The sequence below is a fragment of the Benincasa hispida genome, chromosome 1 (genome assembly GCF_009727055.1).
Source record: "Benincasa hispida cultivar B227 chromosome 1, ASM972705v1, whole genome shotgun sequence".
Classification (NCBI taxonomy): Eukaryota; Viridiplantae; Streptophyta; class Magnoliopsida; order Cucurbitales; family Cucurbitaceae; genus Benincasa; species Benincasa hispida.
Genome location: NC_052349.1, coordinates 32,880,956 through 32,885,411, shown reverse-complemented (window position 1 = coordinate 32,885,411; position 4,456 = coordinate 32,880,956). Strand labels below are relative to the sequence as shown.

Below are 4,456 nucleotides of genomic sequence, written 5' to 3'. Positions count from 1 at the left end.
CTAACCTAGAACGAAGCGTGAAGACGTTAAACATCACTTCTCTCCATGACATCTAACGTCCCAACTCTTAACGTATCCTGTACTTAAGATCAAACCCAGACTTCCATACCCATTTTAAAAAATAATCTATGTTCGTTGACAAAGTTTAGGAATTTAATTCAGTTTAAATCACAATACTGTTTAAAGAGATTTACAGACCAACAATAAGGATTATTTTGAACAAAACCTCCCATGACATGTAACTCACAAGTTCTAGCTGCCCTGGAATATTCTCAAATACATGCACAAACAATACAATAGATGTTTAATAACACTAATGGCGTTTGACGGCTCAGCAGACACCAGGAACTTGTCGCTACCTGGGGGTGGAGAAAAACATAAAACATGGAAAGCATGAGCTAAAGCCCAGTGAGTGGTAGTTTAATATAAACATAAGCTATCGCTTTCTAAATCATCAATAGAGTTTATCAAATCATTCAGTAAACCATTGAACAAAGTATAAAAGATTCAACAGCATCTCAAACACGTGCTAGTAAAAAAAGTGGCATGATCAACTCTCATAAACACATTATAAAGCATTCAGTCGTTATCAGAAAATCACACCAACTCTGTATCTAAATACTCGTTTACAACGGCGGGTTACTCTGGACAAAGAATCCCCCCCGCGGTGTAAACCAAATCACAAGGTCATATGCGCATGCAGAGCTGCCTCAAGGCTAAGCATAAATACACACCATAGGCCCAGGTTACTCTAGACTCCCTGGTATACTCTGGCCACATCTGACCCCGGTGGTAGCCCCCTGGTAGCCTGGGTGGCGTTACAGGCGCAGAGGAATTCCCGGTATACTCTAGCCACATCTAACCCCGGTAGCCCCCTGATCGCCTCAACGATGCTACTGAAACACATTCAAGTAGCACGAGAAAATAACCATCTCTCGGGTACAAGAATTAGTAGTTTGAAACCACTTTCACAAACATTTAGCATTTTTAAATTCAACATCAAGAGGTTTTCATATAAAACCATACAAGTCACAATTGTATAAACTTTGGTTCCAAACTACATTGTCATAAAACAGGTTCATATAAACCAATGAGAGTTCAGAAATCTTGATTTAAACATTTTTGAAATATTTGTCAAGCAAATCAGATCATGCCATCACATTTCATTAATCATAGCATACTATCATATATAATTACTTTCTATACCAAAACATTTGAAAATAGACCACTTACTGTTAATCGGCTCCTCTCATAATTTTGATTTCTCCATCTCCCGTTCATCCTGAAATTATATTGATAATCCTCTAGTTATCCTCCACATGACCATAATCCAATTATTTGAAAATTAATCTTCAAGTATAACCAATTTCACTTAAACTTTTGCCAAATACCTAATTTGATCGAAGGTAGAGTTTGATTTGTAATTTGTTCACTCAATTGCTCTAAAATTAATTCAAGACCTTAAAATTAATCTTCAATAAAAACTAATTCTATTCCAATTTCCCTTAATTTTTCTCATTAACCTAATTACTTTAAATTAACCCTTTAATCAACTTCAAAGTTGACTTAGGATCCCAATTTATTCAAATTTCAGGTTTAAGGTATCATAACAATACCAATTTCATCCCTAATTATGCTTGAGAACACCTTAATTAAGCTTAAAATTGATTTTTCAGCTTTTAATGACGGACAATAGACGACAGACAGAAGTCAACAGGAAAGTCAACACTTTCTTCAACCTCCAGCCCAGAAATTTCCAGATTTGACCTCTGTTTTTCCGGTGTGAGTTTCAGACTTAAATTCATCATTTTCCGGCCATTTAAAGCTTAATTAGCCTATACAAACCTTTTATCTATCCTCTTAATTAACTTACCTCAAAGTTTGGACGTCCGAATTGGCCTAGAACTCCCGGAATCGACCAATCTTTCTACGGTACCCCTGCTTTTCCGGCGAGGAAAAGCAGAATTTTCAGAATTTAAAATCAGAAATTACAGCAAATAACTATCAAATAAAAGACCATATAACTCTAGAAGGACCTTATACGTAACTTACCTTTAAATTTGGAGCTTCGAATTAGTCTCTTACTCCACGAATTTGCTAAAAACCGGAGCATCCTCTGTTTTCGCAATAACTCTACCGCCACTGTTTTTCTTCGTTTTCCTTACTTCTCCGGCCAAATTTCTTCAAATAAAGCCTCCTACGAGTTTCTGATTTACTTCCTCTTTAATTTTATTTCATTTTGTCTAATTTTCCTTCACAAGAACGGCCCTAATTCGAAAAACAACGTTTTCCTCTTCTTCGGTCGGCCAAACTCAAAACAATTTGAAATTCCCTTTTTCTCTTCGTTTTCCAACTTCAATTTCCAGTTTAACACGTTCCCAGATGATTAATACTTAACCTCAAAGCCATCCAATAAGAAATTTCAATAGAAAGCACTTTAATTCTTCCAAAATATCTCAAATTCTCTTTTTTCCTCTTCCTCTTGGTTTTCCTATTAATTTACCAATTTCCAGTCAAAATTAGCGGTAATGTCCTTTAAGAAAAATGTTAATAAACCTCTCAACTTACCAACCTCAAAATTTCACCTTCAAATTCGATTTCTACAGCTCGAAAACTTCAAAACACTGAACCCTACTCAGACTGTCCGAAATTCAGTCTTTAACTCAACTTTCCCCTTAAATTTCCTTTGATTTTCAGCTACCTTTTCCCAATAAGTCTTAAACAAGTTAAATTTATTTTTAAAACTCATAAATTACCAAAATTTCACCACATTTCAAGATGTTGACCTTTTTTTTTTTTTTTTTTTTTTTAACTTTGAGTTCGACAAATTTGACCTTTGACTTTTACAACTGATTTTGACCTATCCCGAGCATGCCAAATTCATCATCGAATGTCCTTTACATGCTCAACTAGTTCATTACCCTCAAATTATTCCTCGAGTTCTTACTTCCTCTTTTTGAATGAAACAAACGTCAATCCAAATATTTTTATTTTTAATTATAAATCTTAACAAGAGATCCACATCAAACTTTATCTCAAGTCATCGAGTTCAATCTCAATTATGTGCTTCCTAATATCCCAAGAAAGAGTAGAAGAAGAGAGGGCTTACACATAGTTTGCTTCTCAGCTGGATCCTTAGGGGATTCCTTGGCCGATAGCTTGAACTATGGACCCATAGAAGTAGTTACTAGTATAGCATTAGACATATTAAATCTGTCTAGCACCTTTTGAGTATAATGACTATGATATTAATTCTCTTTTACTTTTTTGTATTGTGATTTCCATACCTAGGATTCTTTTAGCTGACCCTAGGTTCTTCATTTCAAATTTAGCCTTCAACTGATCCTTGATTTCATTTAGCTCAAACATACTTTTCTCTACCAACAACATGTCATTTACATATAACAATAAGTAGATTAAACTACCATTGGAAAGCTTCCTGGAATAGACATAAGGATCACAAAGTCTTTTCACAACATTTATTTTGTTGATGAATACATCAAACCTCTTATACCAACACCTAGGAGATTGCTTCAGTCCATATAGGGACTTGTTCAACTTACAAATAAGTTTTGTCTTCCCTTGAACCTCAAAGCCCTTACGCTGCTCCATGTATAGTTCCTCCTCTAAGCTTCCATGTAGGAAAGCTGCAGTAACATCCATCTACTCTAGCTCAAGGTCTTCACAGGTCACAATAGAAAGAAGAACCTTGATTGAGGTGTGCTTCACCACTGCGGAGAAGATCTCTATATAATCTCCCTCTTTCTGCTTAAAACTTTTTGCAACAAGCCCAACCTTATATTTCACTTCTTGATTGTTTTCTCTTAAATATTTCTTCTTATAAACCCACTTACAAGGAATGATTCCTTTGTTAAGTGGTTTATCAGTCAGCTTCCAAGTATTGTTTTTGTAAAGTGAGTCAATTTCACTCTTCATAGATGCCAGCCATTCATTCTTCTCTTCACTGTTTAAGGCTCCCTCAAAACTGTTAGGTTCTTCAATGTCATCCTTAATAGAGTTATTAGAAATACAATCAGTCCTTGAAAATCTAGAAGGGAATCTAGTGGTCTTTCTTTCTCCGTCTCTTGAAAGAAGATAGTCTTCTAGATTCTTAGTTTGCCTTTCAGTTCTATCTTCAGAAGTGCTTGGAACATCTAAAAATAGTACTCGTTCATCTGTTGTTACAGAGGTTTCAATTCTAGGATGAACTTCGACATGTGAGCTGGAAGGAGGGTCAAACTGATCTTCCTTAGCTTATTGCCTTACTATTTTAGAATCCATATAGGACTCATTCTCTTTGAAGAATAGATCTCTGCTGATTAGACTTTTATTAGAGTTGAAATCCCAAAATTTGAAGCCTTTTACTCCTTCAGGATACACTATGAACATACATTTCATGGCTCTATGTTCCAACTTGCTTTGTTTAATATGGACATAGGTAGTGCATCCAAAAGGC

General features: G+C 35.4%; 1 long non-coding RNA gene across 1 annotated transcript; it reads right to left on the bottom strand.

Annotated features, from left to right (window-relative positions):
• Positions 1 to 220: 220 nt before the first annotated feature.
• On the bottom strand, positions 221 to 2,403 carry LOC120070291. Its single transcript, XR_005479847.1, has 3 exons — positions 2,053 to 2,403; positions 1,234 to 1,282; positions 221 to 359 (listed from the first exon to the last, which is right to left on the bottom strand). It is a non-coding gene; the product is annotated as an uncharacterized LOC120070291 (long non-coding RNA).
• Between the last annotated feature and the right edge of the window lie 2,053 nt (positions 2,404 to 4,456).